This window comes from Poecilia reticulata, chromosome 23 (assembly GCF_904066995.2).
Source record: "Poecilia reticulata chromosome 23, P_reticulata-male-v2, whole genome shotgun sequence".
Lineage (NCBI taxonomy): Eukaryota > Metazoa > Chordata > Actinopteri > Cyprinodontiformes > Poeciliidae > Poecilia > Poecilia reticulata.
The window spans coordinates 13189152-13208250 of record NC_088852.1 but is presented as its reverse complement, the minus strand read 5'-3'; the positions used below and the strand labels follow the sequence as shown (position 1 = coordinate 13208250).

General features: G+C 38.1%; 1 protein-coding gene and 1 long non-coding RNA gene across 3 annotated transcripts in view; both read left to right on the top strand.

Annotated features, from left to right (window-relative positions):
- Positions 1 to 19099, top strand: part of tafa5a (TAFA chemokine like family member 5a) — a 160398-nt gene that overhangs the window by 109020 nt on the left and 32279 nt on the right. The gene's annotated exons all lie outside the window — the stretch shown is intronic.
- On the top strand, positions 83 to 12789 carry LOC145550160 (uncharacterized). Its single transcript, XR_014086041.1, has 2 exons — positions 83 to 4626; positions 6174 to 12789. It is a non-coding gene; the product is annotated as an uncharacterized LOC145550160 (long non-coding RNA).

Sequence of the window (19099 nt, the reverse complement as noted above, 5' to 3'; positions counted from 1 at the left end):
TATAAACAATAAGTATTTTACATATTTGTTAAAACTGTCACACTCTGTCCTGACTGTATAAGACGTTTAATCTGAAAAAAAAAAAAAAAAAAAGCTCCCCTGCCCTTTTCGTGCGGTATGGAAGTATACCGCATGAAAAGTATATGTGTATGGAAGCATACACATGTTCCTGTCTGCTCCCAGTCAGAAACAACCAGAGCCACGAGGAGGGTCTTAAAACTGTCAATCAGGCTTGTGTATGTGCTGTTCATTGTGCTAATGGCAGAGAAATAACTTAACATTACAGAAAAACTGTTTGGTGACCATGCGAACTAGTTGCACATTCACACAAGCTATTAGGCTAGCTACTAGCTGTAGCATAGCAGAAAATAAGGGAAAGGATGTGAGCACCGTGTACATAAGTGTGATTGTTGGTATCTTATTTGTAGATTTCCTTTCTGTGATAGCAGGAGCATTGCTGGATTCTTATTTGGGATTTGTGAAGACAACTAACCTTGATCAAAATCTAAAATAATTTGGTCAAACCTGAACCTAAAAATTCAATGCTGAACACACAATCAAAGATTCAAGACATATTCAATTTAGCTAATCTGGTAGAGCAAATAAATTTCAAGTGCATCATGTGGATCTACTTACTGGACTCCTAGATGGTCCTATGTACATGTGTGTGTACCGTTCTGAAACCCGACTGCAGTCACCCTTCACTCTCATCTAATTGTCCTGCAAAGCCCTGCGAATGAGCTCATGGTCATGGATGTCTTTGTCCTTGGGTTGGAGCACCTCAGGTTCACCTTGTCATGCAAAGTTTAAAAAATGAGAGGGGGGAAGAAAGGGAAGCCTATCTTGTTAAGCATGCACACCGATAAAAGCTAGCAGAGCGACATACTGTAGACGCTAGTGACTCTCAGTAGGATGGACATCATTATCTCCACCCTTCACACCCTCCTGTCCTGAGGAAGCTGTTAATCTCGCTGTTCAAAGGGGGAAAAAAAATGAAGGAAAAACTGATGAATGAAGTTAAGGGAGAACACCTCCACTGCTCCACATGTGCCATCCTCCGCTGTCGCAAGGGGACAATTTTTATAAGAGCCAGTTATGGAACATCACATGGCCAAAATAACATTAGCGTGGTGGTGACAAGCATGTGAAGGCAAGATGAATCTGGGATAAAAATAAGGGGAAATGAATACAAATGGTGTCTCCTTCACCTAGAGGGGGAAATAAATCATGGGTGGACTAATGTGGTGAATTCTTTCACCTTCTCTCTTTGCTGTTTTTTCCTCCCCCACCTATCGTCTCCACAAGACACTCGCTCTCCTTCTTTTTTTTGTGGCCTTTCATTTCCCGACTCACTTCCTCTGATTAAGTTAGCTACCAAAGTGTCCTTCTGTATTAATAAACCGCTGTGGGAGCGAAGAACGCAGAGGTATTTGTAGGTACGTGTCAAGGTGTCATGATGTAGAAATGCAGCAGATTTTGTCGTCTCCCTAACCAGAACGTAAAGTGTGACTTAAAAATCTTTGTTTTTCTCCCGCTCCAGTTGCATAACGTCCGCAAGGTTGCTGTAGAAAACACAAATAAGCTATTAAATCAACGGTGTCTAGTAAATTGCCTTCCCGCTTTGTTTACTTGTTTGAGTGAAATACTGCTTTTTGAAGCCGCATTTTGTTTTACAAGCAGAGGTGCATTCTTAACCTGATTTCTCCAGTGTTTTGACCTTCAGTGGTTATACTTAGCAGTTCAGTATATCCAGGTATTCATTTCTTTTTCTTCCAAATCGAGTCCTTTCAATAATAATTTCAAGTCTGTCCTTCAGTGGCTGTACATTTGACTCAGTTTTCACATTAAGAGTCTTAACAAAACTGTTTTATTACAGAAGAAAAAAAGAGGATGGATGTACTTTTAAAAAAAACAAAACAACCAATAAACTGAATTGGACTTTCAATATGATGCTCTTTTTATGAAATACGGTGCACAGAATGCTAACCTTGGCGACGAAGGCGTTGGTTCTCATCTGTTCTTGAATTTCTCTAGCATGATGAGTTGCTTTTGGACATCTTTTAGCGGACTCGCATTGTAAGAGACAAAAAAACTTTCGACACAAAATATGTCTTGTAATAGCCAGGCTTTTTGCATTTTAATTTCATAGCAGATCTGACCACATTTGTCCAGTTACTTTTACTTTAAATGATACTTTACATGAAATGATTAATACACAAACATCACAAGCTCTAACCTTTCTTTTTTTTTTTTTACAATACAATTTTTTTTTTTACATTTCTAACATTTTGATCTTTTTTTTTTGGCTCTATTCTATTTTCCTGCTAATCGACGCAACTGTTAGCGGGCTAGCACTTTGGTAGAATCTGCCTGTTGTGACAGTTCCCCCTTGGCTCTCTAAACAGAGCAGTAATCCACATGAAACCCCACGTCCATCTGCATGTGTCCGAATAATTCGATTAATTCTGCTCAGCTGTCCACCCTGATGTTAAAGTGGATTGAAAATCACAACTTGAGCCTTGGAAGCATGGAGTCAAGCCAACACATGCCCACTGAAAAGCAAACAGATACAAAGCCATCTAAGTGGATCGCACACATTGCAGATTGAGATATAATAGGTTAATACGAACACAGGGGCAACCAAATGGATTGTGGAATAAATACAGAATGTAAAATTCAAACATTAAGCATAAGTATTTTTTATTTATTTTTTAAAAAAACATGCAAAATAGGTCTCTGACTACCATTTACGCCTTTGGATTTCAGAATGTTTGTGAATTTAATTACCAACTGGCTGTACAAACAGAGGTTTTTAGATTCAAAGCAGCAATTAGGTGTGTAAATGTTGGCCATTTGAGCCAATTTGCCATGATTACACACATTCAACCCACATATAAGCAGATCGTCTTTGACTGACACATATAAAGGATTTAAATGATGACTTTGAAGACTTCAACAAACCTTTTGGAAACATTTCTGCTTTGATCCCAAAACCTGAAACTGCTTCTGTTATTTTCCCTGAAAAAGTGGAAACACCGTGGTGTAATGGGACTCGGCTAGACTGATTTGAGGGAGCAGAGGGCATGTCCCGATTGATAGATGGAGGAGGAAGAGGCAAAGCCTCGCATCAGGTGATTGTGTGTTACACGCACACCCGCAGGCAAGTCGACCTTGCTCCCCGCAAATCTCTCAGAGTTTAAAGTGAAGCCAGAGGTTCAGTCCCAAGAACAACACTTTGTATGAGCACTTAACATGGATATAGGAGTTTAAAGGCCAGGGCAGGGGAAAGGTGCGGCGCATCACGATGAATTTACACCAAATACGACCTCTTTTTTTTCTTCTTTTTCTTGTGAACTTCTGAAATAGAATACAAACTTGTTTTTTTTTTTTTTTTTTTTTTTTGTTTCCATTTTTTTATTTAGTTTGTAGAATATTTAATATCCGGAAAAATATGACAGGCTTAGTATTTTTTTCCTGCAGTGTAAATACCAGAAAATGAACTAACTGCTTGCCTTCTCAATGAGAAATATTTCATCTTGTCCTCAATTTAGCTATGTACTAGTCAATACTACCAAAATGATTCCAACATATCCAAACCCAGACAAGACAGACAGAGATTGAACATTCAAAATCTTGAAGGATAAATCTTTACTCTTTCCTGTTTAGCCTTCCTGTTTTCCAATTTTGCACAGCCTGACTTTCTCCACAAATCAGGGATTAATAATAATTTCTTTTTAAATAGATTCTTTTGTCCTTCCTCTGACTTAGTTTTTTAACTGCTGAGTCTTCTCCCAACACTAACAACTTCCACACTGAAAAGGGTTGTTTTCAGCACAGATTTGAGTTTCTTGTCCATTTATGGTATCCAACTGCATGAATATTTTTTAAAAGTTCAGATTTTAAAACGACTAAAATATCCAATCCTTTCTTTCTTACACTTTAGGGTCCATTTAATTTAATGCCAGAGAAACTGCTGCAGTAACTGTGTTTTCCATCATCTGTAAAGTACATGGCATAACTCAACACAAATAGTAAAACAGGCTAATAAAGTGTGCAATTGCCACACTTAGGTTACATTTTGTAGGTGTGTGTTCACTAAACCGGTGAATCAAAGTCAAAATAAAATGTTACAGATAATGTGGCATCATTTAAAAACAACAGTGTAATTTTTGTTTCATGTTTCTCCTGCTTTATTGTGAAAATGTGGCATTTGTACTCAACGAAACTCCACAAGGATCTCAAACTGACCCATATATAATCTTTAAAATGACCATTTTGCTGTTACTTTTGACCCTTGTCGACGCTCTGACACCAGTGCTCAGAGAGGCTATTAATTATACGGCTAAAGGATCCCGTAACTAGTCTCTTGGCTAACGCCGGCCTAGAAGATAAAAGAAAGTATGAGTAAACAGACCTCATATTATAATGTGGAGTCCAGCTGTGTCTGGATGAAGCTAATGACCCCACCCTTTCATCATTGGCACTAATTATACTCATTAATATTAATGAGCTCATTAGCATGGTGACAGAATGTGTGTAATTTATGAGCTATGCGTTCGCGTTAGGAAGCGACCAGAGTGAAGAGAGGGAGGTAAAAATAAAGTGGAACTATACTTACCAGTCACGGTGAGTATTACTAATATATACATTTATCGTGAACCGTGTCAACCAAAGTTAACAAAAGTCGGTGTTATTAGAGAAGGAGCTATGAAATATCATGCCTGGTAACGGCATTCATATTCATGAACATTTACTTTTGAATTAATGTGACAAACAAAAAAGTTGTGGATTATTGTAGAGTGGGAGTTAAAAGACACAATGTTAAAAAACAAAACTTTTTACATCTTCCTATCATCTGACATGCATACACATCAGTACTAAAGCGAAGATTTGCAAAATTCTGTATGTTTGCTGCACCTCTGCACGGCTTTAGGAGACTTTAAACATGGCTTCTTTTTCAACTGTGACTTCCTTAATTCCACGCTTTCATAAAAGTCAGTTTTATGGAGTGCACTGCCCTGTTGACGGATTGTCCCACCAGAGTTGTTAGTCTCTGCAGCTGCTCCAGACCTCTTGGCTGCTTCTATGGTTAACTCTTTCCTCACTCGGCTTGTCACATTTTGTTTAGCTTTGCAGTAGTGTGTAATTACTGTGTGTAATTCTTGTTCAAGAGTAATTTTTACCAATTGTAATAATGACAAACTTGATTGCATTGTTTTTTTTTGACTAGGGTCTCATTGGAAACTGTAGAATAGCATTTATTGGAACATATGCCATTCTGTACGTAAACAGTTTGTTTTTTCTGTCAAGTGTCTTGATGACATTAGTTGTGAATAGATGCTATATAAATAAACTGAACTGAAGCTAAGTTTAACTTGAATTTGTCTTGGTCTACTACATAAAAATGGAACAAAAATACATTGAGGGTTATTACATAACATAAAAATACTGAAGAGCTATAAATGGTTTCGCAAATAAATATATAATACCGTATGATATTTTTTGCAACCTTCTCTCTTAAAGTGCACCTCCTAAAAAATCTTGAAAATAACGTTTTAAATTTTGGCTGTTTGTGCTTTTCAGAGATTATTATTAGTATTATTTTACTTTTTTTGTTGTTGCCCTGAAGCAGCTCACTGAAAATTTTTGAGCAAAGATCTTTTCACACATCACCTCTCAAGCACAACTTGATACGCCTTTACTGAAATTATATGCCATTTGTGAAAGTTCAGTCACCAAAGCAGGGAGCTGAAGTTGCTCCACCGCTGCGCAGTCCCCCTGGCTGTGTGGTGGTGTATGTGTGAAGCAGGGGGCTCTGCTGTCACTCCACACTCACGTCGAGTTGAGCCGCTACCATTTGTCAGGTGTGAAGGCAGTCAACTACCTCTGTGCAGATGGTTGCTTTATTTTTTTATTTGCAGCAGATTTTTTTTTTTTTTGCAATCCCTTTAGGAGAACTAGGGGGAGCCAGATTGCCCCACAGATTGTGCTATCTTCATGCAGGACTGTTAAAGCATTACTAAAGCTGACGATATCCACTTGTTCAAACCAATAGATATGTCTTGTTTTGTAGATATAAAAAAATAAGGAAGGTCCAGTGAAAAACAGCATGATACAGTTCACACCATGCAGGTGGCTCTCTCTCTTTCTCTCTCTCTCTCTTTTTTTTTTAGATGTGCAAGGATAAATGTGCATAAGAAGAATGACTCCTGTGGGAGACAAGATCATCTCTTGAGACAGGACAAAGTCAATATGGAGAGTTACACAAAACCCAAAGGGAGCAAGCCACCAGAGGCGAGACGTATACTGACTGATAAAGATGAAGAGGGATAGAGCGAACAGTGCAGTGTTTTTTTTTTTCTGTGTGTGTGTGTGTGTGAGAGAGAGCGCGAGACTGAGAAAGCAAGGGCAAGAGGGACAAAGGAGCTAAAGAAGCCATTCAAAAAGCATGTTCTGCTTTAAACGTAGATGCTTTGCCCATAATTTATCTGCAATAATGTCAACACATAAATTAATTTTCATTAGTCTTTAGTTGCCATTTAACTGTTCTTGACAATACATGGAAATATGTGTTTGACTTTAGGTTCCTCCTTATGTCTGATTATCTTTAAAACCCAATTCATGTGCTTCATTAGGACTTTCCATTTGCATATGCAGCTGTAGGAGTCTTGCAATGTGGATTATATAACTTAACCATGATACTAATACAAACATTTACAACAATGACCAGTAATGTGATGAAATGGTAACAAGGATTTATTACGCTTAAAACGACAACTTACTTTGATTTTAATGCATAGACTTTAGTACTAAGAAATCACTGTTTAAAGTTTAAGTTTTGAAGATAGAAGAAGTTTAAATAAACATGTTTATCATGGAGAATATTATTTCTTTCTCACTGTACTTTGTAGAATAACACTGGGAGTCTGTTAGCTGTTAGTTAGCCACAGTATTTGCTCACTTGTCTAGCCTGTTGTCTTCAGCTTAACAGAAATGCTGTGCTAGCTTATTAGCATGTGAGCGTTGCTTTCAGAAAAGCATTACCTTAACAACAGTGATGAGTGGATCTCCTTTTGTTTTTGCAAAATTGCTTTCCAAAGAGTAAAGATTCTCTTGTAAATAAGATAAATGTGAAAGTTTTAGCAGTTCTTCTTCAAAACAGGTAAGCTAGCTAAAGCTGAAGTACAAGCTTTGGAAATTGGATTGATGAAGAATTCAAAAGTGATTTGACTTCATTTTAACTAAATCACTCCATAATTTGCTATTTTTGTCCATTAGCATTTAAAGTTGTGTTGATGAACTTTCTTGTAAACAAATAATTATTTGTAGCTATTTGTTTTTCTTAATTGCACTCAAAGCAACTACTTGGTTGTTTTAAAATGCTTTTCTGAAATAATGATCATAATAATTGAAGTTTTAATTTGTTAATGGATTTTTTAAATGATTTAATATTGCATTACAAATAAGACGTACTTTGAAATGTTCACAAAAATGCAACTTTCTACTTTTAGCAAGATTAATTATGTTGCTAATACAAGGCCTTAATTAGCCTGCTAAAAGGTTTCACAGCAATAATTAAAGCTTTTATTTACAAAATAACAAAAGTACTTTAGCTGACCAACTTATTAATGTAGAGAATAATTGTTCTTCTGAAAAAAAATAAATGAAGAAAAATACGAGGTAAATCTCCAACAAATAACGAGTAATACATTTTTGGGATATTTATGGAATAAAGGGGCATGCTCTTGTTTTTTTACTGAAGCATTGTTTCCATAGAAATAAATTGAAGTTTGTGATTGTAAGAAAGTTTAGGGCTTTTAGTGTTTTAAAGAAATCTATTAACACATTGAACATAAAAACCCAGAACGTTTCTCTTCAGTACAGACTATCTTGTTTGACAAATGTCCTACATAAAAATGAAAATTGCCAGTAGTTATTTGAACTTAAAATACCTCGGCAAAATTAAATGTTAGTTAAGATAGTAATTGTGTTTAACAAGTTCAGTATATCATTGATGTCGTAATGCTGGTTATACCTCACAGGTATGCAATATAAACTCCTCTCACTCAAATGTAATCACTAAGTCATGCAATGTCTTAACATCTTTGTAACATGACTGGATTTCAACGAACTGCTCTACAAATGGAAAGTTTCAGTATATCATGCTAAAAGGTGCACATGTTGAGTATTTAGTGTATTTGGAAGAGCCTTGCAAGGGCCCCTATTGGAGGAGTGTAAACGTGATATCTGAAGTTCGATATTCAGATATTCGAAATATAACATTTTTGAGTAGTTGCCAGAAGTTGGGAAGAGTTTTTCTGTGTCCACTGTTTTGGTTACTGCAGTAGTTTTAAACCATTTTTGAAGATTTTTAAGCTGAAATGTTTCCCAGACATCCAAGAGCAAGAAAGTATGTTAACATTTTAAATATCTTTTGATGTTTTTGTGCTAATCATTAATCATTCTAGCTTAATTTAAATACCTACCTACCAAAATAACTTCCTCTCATGATTTCTTACGAGGATGCTCAGGTGAATGCTGTGAATGGCTTAGATATCAGGCAGACATTAAAATTGTATGTGTAGAGTTTGTGTCAATGAAACTGTTTGTTTGGGTGTGCAGAGTGTTGTAAAAAAAAAAAAAGTACAAAACAGACAGTGAGAGAAAACATTCTCAACAGCATTCTGTCTTTCGAAAGCAGAGAAGGAAAAGCGGTAGAGATGGAAGCAAAGAAGAAAAATACAGGGCAAACCTCCCTCTGAACCTATTCTCCCATGGTGCCCAGTTGTTGGGCTGCCTTTAAATTTGTCCAGGGACAAAGCAGCACAAGGTATAATCCACCTGCCAGTCCCGTTCAGCATCAGCAGCACTCTGGCAGGAACATTCTGCCCCCCACTTAAACACAAAATACCATCAGTGCGGAACAGTGGAACCCATTCTCTTCTCCGTTCCTTTCTCCTCCTCCCCTCTTTTCGGAGCACAAATGCACCACAGGAAAGCGAGCGAGCGTGGGTGGTGGTGTAGAAAGACTGCAGAAACAGACACAGTCTGAGGAAAAAACAGACATGGAGATGCTTCAGAGGTTGAGCAAGTATTAGCGGGAGTGGAAAAGAGATGAGCAAAGGAAGGAGATAAGACGTGGAGAAAGAAATGAGTGAGAAAAGGGAGTGGGGGGGTTTGTGCTCTTTCTTCACCCTGCTTGCTGGAGAGAAGGCCCCAGGAGAGACTCAAGATTGATTGGTTCATTTGGATTGGAAAAGTGGATCTCTCCCATGAAAAAAAAAAACTTGTTTCCTTCCAAACCAAATGACAAATGAGCTATCGATTTGTTGTTTACAATCCAGGGGGGCACAATGCCCCCTCAGTGCACATGATGGACCTCATAATGGCCGAGTCTCTGAGGTTTACCAACAGTGTTCACGATACCAGGCAGTTTGGCCAAAGACGATCTGCTGTCCAAATAAAAGATGCAGCAAACTCATTCTCATTACTTTGCATAGCTCCTTCATCCAAGATTTATCACCTCACTCAGAATTTCAGTGAGAAAAAGAAGACACAATTATTTAAAGATGACAGAAATTAAGACTTTGAAATGTGTCCAAAATGCATATGAATATACGTTGAGTGAAAAAATTATCTGAAGTGCCTTTTCTCACTATTGTTCATCATATTAAAACATGCATCATATTCACTTTTTTTTTCTGATTGCTCCTTGTTCAGCTCTTTGTCTTTACTCTGCAGACACTTCATTGAACATTTCTAAAAAAAAAAAAACAGCTTACATATATACAAAACAATAAGGAAAAGAGAGTCTTAAATGGACCCATACACAGGCAATCATGTTACTGCCATCAACTTCATTTGACTTGGATAGTAGCCCACAACCCTGCCTGCAGGTCTTTATGTCTAAAACACTGGTTTGGACACCCTGGCTCACTCTTGCTACTATCTTCGGCTGTGCTGGGCATATTGGTTCCTGCTTTGGTTCCTGGTGGGGCGGCTCCCTATGTTCCAGAATTGGGCAGTGTGTCTCCCGGGTGTTCTTGGCCAGGCACTAGAACTGCTAGTTGTGGTGACTTGTTTGCCTGGGGGGTTTAAGGGCATTACTGAGGTGGATTAGGATTTGTGGCTTAGCAGGAATTTGAATTGGGCAGTTAAGCGGGTTGGACAACTTGGCGACCTGTTGGTTCCTGGTTGTTCCTGTTGGTGTGGTGCTCACTCCTTGCAGCTCGCCTGAAATCTTCCAGATGGGTCCCACCCTGGGGGCCCTGACTCTGATGGGGGAATACCTTACCTTCTCACCTGCTATGCTCAGCCCCATCGTACACACGTAATGCGTTACAGACTTATAGGGCTTTGGGATTGGGGTGGGTGTAACAGTGCTGTCACCTAACACTGGCGTCTCCATTGCAGCTGCAATTTTAAAGCACTTTATAGACACAACTTTCTCTAGCAATGGAACCATTGAACTGTGCTTCACTTGTAAACATATAGAGGTGCAAACTAGTTTAAGTAATGCCAGTACACAACAGCTATAGAAGGACTAACAAGACTTTGGTTAACTGCTAGCATAGTGAATTTGGAGACATTTTGTGAACTTGCAATGGCTACCCAATTGGCGCTAATGTACAGGGTGACAGTCCAATGATCCACTTTAAATGGAAGTATATTATGGGTTGTAAAAAGATGGCCTTCCTCTGGCAAGAGAAGGTGTCTGAATATTTGTTTAGAATTTAGTGACTGCAAAATCCAACTCTTAGTCTCTAAGACCTGGAGGCCTGTAAAATGTTTCTCTCTTTTTGGTCCCAAGCTGAAAATCAGGCTCACATGCAGCTGCTCATCGCCGCCAAACATGCCGTAGCCCTTGGTCGATGTAGATGGAAAAAAATACTGTTGGGGCATTAGCCAATTGACAGGGCGGCAATGTGCAGACTTCCTGTTCCGAAAGCTGCAACAAGCCAGAGGTTATTGCTTCCGCGACCTTTGCTATTGATTCTTGCTGATCCTTGGAAATGTCAAGTTTTAAAAATCCACAAGCCCCCACCCCCAGCTATAGTTCCTAAATACTCTGCCCCCACACAAACCTACAGGCAACACACTCTCAAGCAGTTTAAGCCATAATTTAAAAGCTCACTGCAAAGTAGAATTATGAGACGTTATTGTCTAGCATTAGAGAATAACGTCTCATTATGATAGCTATTGTTGTATTGTACAAATGCGAAGGTGAAATAATGCACAAGCCTCGCAATCATCTGCCTATTGTTCCAGATCTTTCTAACTCTGTTCATTACCTTCAATGAGCTTTTGCAAAGGAGATTACTTTAGTGGCTGGTTTTACACAAAACTCTTCAACATTGCTTTATTTGTATGTGTGTCTCTCGAGAGGCTGCTGTAAGTGGTATTTATTAACAGTGTGTGTCAGAAGTGGATGGGAATAGTTGAGTGACTTTGTCTGTGGATTCTAAACTCACTAAGAGAAAATACTAGGCAAGAGGAAGGAAGATGAGACATGTCTCCTCATCTGTCCTAATGGATTCCGTAGCTGCTGTCACAGTGTCTCGTCCCACTGGGGTACTTTCTTCATGTTTAAACTGATGTAATATGTATTATATCGGTCTAAGCATTAATTCAAGTAAGAAACAAAGCTGACACCAGTGTAAAGAGAGAAAAGAGACAATATGTCTACAGTGTAAGCTTTCAGTGTGTTGCAATATTTTCTAGATAATAAATAAACCATACCTTGGAAAGAAGGTCTCCAAGTGTAACTTTTCTAAACTGTTCTCACTTGTACCAGTGTTTGCTGCAGCCTTTCAGACGAATACCATTCGTTTGGTAAACGAATACCAAAAATACCAAAAATTTAAATTACTTAGCATTACATTAGCATTTATTTTGTTTGTTTTCTAATTGGTCAGTTTGGCAAAGCGTAACATTTTCTGGCACCAATCCAAGGTGACTGACTAGTGCAACCATATAGTAAAAAATCAATTAAATAAAAACTCTAGACTGAGATGAATTTAGGGATTAAATATAATATGCTAGTTTAGGAATGTTTTAAAGCTTTAAAAGTTATTATTTCTTAATGTTTGAGGGTCCCCAGTTAACCATTTGACATTTGTCAGACTGTTTTTGTAGCATATTAGTATTTTCCACAGTTCGCACAATTGAAATTCTTATTATTGATAGCATCAGTGACTTTTTGTTCTTGTACTTTTTAGATGATACATATACCACACATTGAATTGAAGTTCTCTAGTAGCATCTCCATAATTATAGAGTTTCTTGTCCTTAAGGCTATCTGAACTGGCTTGAAGATGCAATCTTATTTACGCTGATTGAAAAATTGGTGTATTTGCCGGCTGGATTTTTTGTAAAATCTTCATGTGTCTTCATAGTGGCCTAATGGTCACAGTTTAAGCCTTCCAATCAAATACTGTCCAGTACTGGTCACCTACCGACTAGTTATGTGACCAAAAAAAAAATAGAATGTACTTAGGAACATTGTTGTCTTGAAGGTATTTGAATCCGGGTCGGTGGTACTTCTGCATAGAATTTATATGTTCTTCTTTTGCATGCGTGGTTTTCTTGCCACCGACAGCCAAAACATTTTCTCTTTAAGTTAGTTACTCTAAACCGACCTTAGGTATGTGTGTGTGCCCGATTTCTTCTGGAGATAGGCACCAGTCCCACCAGGATCCTTCAAGAATACACAGCTATACACTAACGATGGTTGGATTAAAACGTAAATATTTTAGGGTTTTTTTGTTATTATTTCATATGTTCTTTTGGTATGGTACGTCACGATAATTTTCACCACAGCTCCCTAAATAAATTATAACACCTGATTGCAAAGCAAGTCAGCTGTCAAGCAACTGCAATATTTACAGCGTTACTGTTAAAACGGGTGACTTTCATGCATGATGGAAACAAATGAATCAGTATGCCACCGTAGATGACAATCTAATATATATTGTGGATTCAATTTGTATCATTTTTATTTTAAAACTGTTTTACATATTTGATTACTTAAATTCTTGAAAAATATATTTATTTGACTTGAATGCATTTCCAACGTCCTTGAGATGATTACATGTATAACTATTTGACTTTTTTTTCTCCATTGGACTTTGGCACATTTGGCTTTTTGTAGAGTAAGGTGTAGTAGTGAGCTAATGTGCCGCTCTGATATGTCAAACCAAGTATTCAGTGTTTCTTCATCTCAAAGCAAAACGTTTTTTTTCTTTTCCCTCCTGATTTTCATCTGGTCATTAAAAATCAAGCAGATTTAAAATCTGTTTGCCTAAAAGATCTTCTCGAGAGAACTTCTACAAGTAGAAATAAAAAAATCATTTATGCAACACAGAATGGTAAATCTAATTTCCTCACTAATAAAACCTCTGAGACCGAGGCAAGTCCAACAGTTCATTAATCTGTGTCGTTCTCTTTGACTGAGAATAAAGAGACAATAATAGCAAATCTTGGTGCAAAAAGTGCATTTCCTTTTCTAAACTGTTGGGAGTGCTTCAGTGTTTGGTTCGAATGCAAAGCTTGAGCAAGAGAAGATGCCAAAAATATTGTTTAGTTTTTTTTTCCTCTGCTGCTTAACCTGCTCAATATCGACTCTCATTTTATACCTAATAAACATTTGAATGGTATGAGACATTAATCTAAACTTTGTTTGATCTAGATAAAAAAAAAAACCCTGTTTAAATCAGTAGTAGAGGCAGATTCCCCAGATTCTAATCTGTGGTTCAGCACTTCTTTGGCGAGGAGGGTTACTGAGGTTGTGCAGGAGTGAGGACAAAGATTGTTTCCTGACGCTTTGCTGGGAGGAAGTGACATCAGAAATTGGCCGAAAAGAAACGGAGGAAAGGAAAAAGTAGGGAAAAAGCGAGGCTCAGCCGAGCACTACTCTAAATACATAACTAATGTCCCTTGCAGAGCAACTAGAGTCCCAGCTCATTTATTGTCTCAATAAGGCTTGTCTGATGACTTCTGCATTGGCTATCAGTCACAGCATCGTCTGAACTAGGTCAGGACCGGTGGGCGGCGGAGGGACAGTGGTGGGGGGGCAGTAAAGCACAGCTGGGGCCCCGTTATCACTCACGCTTAATGAAGAGAGGTCCTGAGAATTCAGAGTATCAGGACAGATATATTTGGAGCATTTATCCTTTGAAATGCACACATGCGGCCGATTGAAGGACACCTGGTCCACACTACATGTGCTGGAATCAAGGCCCACCATCTGAGTTCCTTTATTGTCTGATATGAAGTAAATTTATACTGTTTAACTTTGTGTTTTTCATAATTTAGCTCTGGGTTGAGAAGCTTTTTTGTGCTCAAAAAAAATAAAAGGAGCAATAAAAGGTTGGTTAATAATAAGGCAATGACGTCTCTTTTACAAACCCTGAACTGCTCTTTTCTCAAGTGTTTGATTTATCATGATTTTTTTATGTTCTTTTAAGCTGAGTGCTCTCTTTTTTTTTGTAAATTCTGGCTTCCTTCTTGCTTTTTTATCAGAGAAAATTAATGACAGGCTGCAGTTTCAAGGTGTACTGCTTCTGGATACGGTGGTGGGGGGAAAAAATGTCCAATGTTGAAACACGGTAGGATTAAAAAAAGAAAAAAAAGACCTGATTAGTTCTCGGTATTTCTGGAATAAAAAGCACTTTTAAGCAATTAAAGGAATCATCACAAAACTTGTGCAATCAAAGGGCCAAATCAGGTAAAACATAAAAAAGCGGCGATGAAAGTGCCAGTCCCGTAAATGGGAAATTTAGTCAGAGAAATACATGCTACATGGTACTGAAGAAGTTATTAGCAGATCATAGTTGTCCATATGCTTTGTTTAATTATCCGTCTCTTAATGGGATTTGTAAAATGAAATATAACCTTGAAGTGGAGATGAGTGTAACAGTTTTTTTTTTTAAATTATAGTAAATACAGAGATTTCTCAGGAAGAGGGGTAGAAAGTGGTGAATAACAGGTGCACTATAATAGGAAATAAATGTATTGTCTTGTAAAGTGCAATTAATTTATTATAAATAGGGGCAAAAATTAAAAAAATAATCTGAAACAGGAATTGACTAAATAATCAAACAACTGTGCTTAAAGTACTACATAAATTTTTATTTATTTTTTTGTTAAATTCATGTTATAATGTTAGAGCAGCTGCCCTCATAACTCCCCCTTTAGCTCCTTCAGACTAGCCAGCAGCAATTAGCAAACACCTGGTGGAACTGCACATCTGCTGAGCTCTTTATACGAGCTGCTTCTCAGTTCAACGATGGTAAAAATGTTAAAGGGCTAATAGAAGAGCGGCGTTGCGATGGCGTCCTGAAGGTGACGTTTCAGAAAAGGAAGGTGTTTTTAAAGAGACAGAGGGCCGATTCCAAAGCCTTAAATTACAAATAAAATTTTCTTTTGAGTCATTTTTGATAGTTACTTGATCGTGCTAAGAGATGGCACTGTGTTCTTCAGACAGAAGAAACACATGATACTGCCCCTTTAAATGAAGATGTGTGCTTTCAAACATGAATTTGTATATAATCTTCACCCCAAAAGCCCCTTTTTAAATATATAGGATCCAATTTCTGATACCATATATTGCTTTGTTCCTCTGAAATAGCCCTTCACAGTCTTTACAGTCAGTCGTTACCTCTCTGCACAGCAGCCTTTTTTATTATTATTATTGTTGCTGGATTCTGCCATCCCTGCACTGAATTCAGATTTCCTGTTTATGCATAAGGGATTTGCGACATCCTGTTCCTGCATGAACAAACAGCTTTACCGTGCAGTGTTATATTGACATCAGCCTCTGTTTGGTCTCATTACACCATTTTAAAACTGCTCTACAGTAGTCCAAATGATTTTTTTTGTACTTGCATCTGTTGTTTTCTTTTTTTCTTTTTTTTTTCTTTTTTTTTTTAGCATTTGCACATATTATGCAAATGCTTAAAGGTGTCCGAGGTCTTTAAATGAGATGCAACGAGATTAATTCACATTCTGACCCACTGAAGAGCAAAATGTCTTGGAGAAAGTATATTTAACTTTAAAATAACAATGCAAGAACGCCAGAGGATGCCGTAAATACACACGTACATCCAATCAGCATTCAGACAGTACTACATGCTCATTTCATATTCATAAAAAGCAAATGACCTAGAAAAACTAGGACTAACAAGATTTGAGAGAACCTAACAATCTTGTATAAACCGCCGTACGTATAACTGGAGTAATAATTATGCTTTTATCTGCTTTGGGGACCGCACTGATTTGAATTATCATTCATGCTGTATTGCTGGTTTGCTTAATTGGAATTTGTTTAGCAGGCTTTGTGAGCGAGCAAACAGGGAATAAACAGATTTATGGGGAGCTCTGCCAAGTAAAAGGTTATGCATAATTTAAGGTGGATTACTTAGGATGCAGAGGTCAATAAGGCTCAATATGCCCCCCTCTCTGCTGAGGACCGGGGGCTGAATGCTGAGGGTCCAGGACTCCACCAGCTGTACCTAATTCCTCATAAACAGGCTCAAAGGTCTGCTTACATCAGAGGTGGGCTTACATAGCCCACATCAACACAAACCTTTACACACACGAACAGAAGGCGCATTATACGCACGGCGACTAATTATATCAGCCCGCCTATTTCTGCTCGCAGCCTCAAGCCGTCATTCTACTTTGTTGTATGTGTGTCACTGTGTCATTTATCATCAACATCAATGTAGTCACCTTCATTATCGTCAGCCACATCACGATAACAACTATCATAAGAAGCCATCAACACTGCCACTACCCTTGCTGTTGTGTGTGTCCATTTGTCATATTTTCCTCTCCTTGCGTTGTTTATGGCGTGTTCACTCAGGTGCTGATAACGGCGAGTTGCTTTTTTTTGTTTCTTCCCATTTTGATTGGCTGATTCAGTGCCGACACGTCTGACGAGGCAATAAATCTTCAAAACAAACAGGTACGATTAGGAGTCTAGTTTATATAACGTTGATGTGCGTTAGAGGTGTATCTATGGATCCTGCTCAAAAAGCAAGACAAAACAAGATATGATTTTGATAATATTTTGGGGAGGAGAAGATAAAAACAAAGATAACCTTCTGATTTATTGGAGTTTTTTAAGACACAATACGGCTTTCACAAATTTCTAACTAATTTAAAGAATCAGTGTAGAAGATTCCAGTCCAGGTTTTACTACTCTCCCTATGGCTGTTTGCTTACAAGTTGGTCACAGTAAAAATAATAATTTAATGTTGCATTGTATTTTTATAGATGGTATTGTTAATTTATATTATAGAGAGACTTTAAAATATCTACAGAACTGATGTTCCCTATTCTGGTAATTTTCAATTTTTTATTGAAAATATGTTTTAAGCATAAGTACACATTACCGAGCTAAATCACTCATTTTGCTCTTCATCTGAGGCTCAACTTATTTTAGCTGTGCTGAGAGCAGCTGAATAGTGCTTTGTAAAACTTCCTCTACATTGGAAGTAAAACCCTTCTGGCATTTTATCGTCAAGAGGTCTTGTTTATTTAATATTTGCAGAGGAATACTTTTCTTTTAGCTTCATACTCTACTTTAAGTTGAATTGACATACTGTTAAAATTTTCATACTCAGATCTCACAGCGTACATCAAACACTTATTGGCTTTTAACAGCTTAGCTAACACCTCCGAAAAGTGAACTCTGAGTTTGAAGGGCACGACCTGAAACCCTATTATTTATTTCACATGACTGCCAAGTAAGAGGAAAAATTGTTTTTGAAACAGCCAGTCGGTATCGAGTGTTTGTTGCATGAACTTGCGGAATCAGGGGCATCACACTGTTGGGTTTAGTGCTGTGCCTTCTGTCTAATTGCTTAAAGGCCCTTGAAATCCTCAGATGTGGCTGTTTTTGTCAAGACAACACCCCTTTGATCCCTACATGAACACTCTTAATTAGGTTGTAGCCCCCATTCTGTTAATGCTAGACTTCAGTAATGTGGGGCTCTGAAGTTTTATGCCTAACTTGTTTGGCCAAATTTTCAGTTTTTAGTGGATTGAAAACTAGAATAAACAAGGAATTTTTCAAAATGTTGGAGGAGATGCAGAAAATGACACACTGTAAATGGAAAAAAGATCAAATCAAACCCTTAGCAAAAAAAAAAAAAAAAATTATATAAATTATTTTCAATTTTGCAGTACATTATAAGCCTGGCGGGCCTCCAGGCTTTACTAGCACCCCCACTAGGCAAAGAGTTGTTTAATTTTCACCGGAACGTAACCACTTCCTGTCTTATCGGTCTACGCGCCAACTCCAGCAAATAAAGTGACAAGTCACGGATAAAAGACCAAAAACAATTTGGACACTTAAATTAGGATGAAATAAATATTTTTAAACTCAAAAAACACAGTAGGATGCTGGATGACTGTCCCAGCGCCCCCACCACTGGGCGTAACATGTTTTCTAGGGGAAATCTTGGTTTGTACCATATTGTGGTGTCAGATATATGCAGTATTAATCTTTACACGCTGAGACACAAGGCTTAGTGCGAAGGACAATGCAAATGTTGTCCGTAGAGTATTGCGTCTTGTTTGTGAGCTGCTTCCAGGTGTATCTGTCAGGGATTTGCCACTCAAAAGCTGATGTGCTTGCGTCTCTCCAGACGCTGCTGGTAAACGATCTCTTTCCCACAGTCTACGGTTCATCGTGACATTTCATCCCGAGGCTGACTGTGCCTTTGGGCTCTCCTGTCTTTGTGTGTGTGTTTGTGTGCGCGGCGAAAGCACGTGTCCACCAATGCGGGGTTGCATTCAGCTGAGGGGAAATGTCAGAGCCCATCTGCGAAAGAACGATATCAGCTGCAGCTGGTGGACAATACACACCTACACACAGGCACATATGTGGGCTTGCATGCTGCAGAGAAGAAAAAGAAAGCCCCAAGCAATGGCATGTCCCACAACCTGGCAGTTATGCACCGCAGTGGCACCAAGCATAAATAGTACGCAGGGAAAGAAGGCTGTAGCTGGAAACAGCAGTGAGACAGCTGGACTACGGACAACTGAGGACAAGGGAATGGAGAAAGGTCTTACTGATGCTAGGTAACGGAAA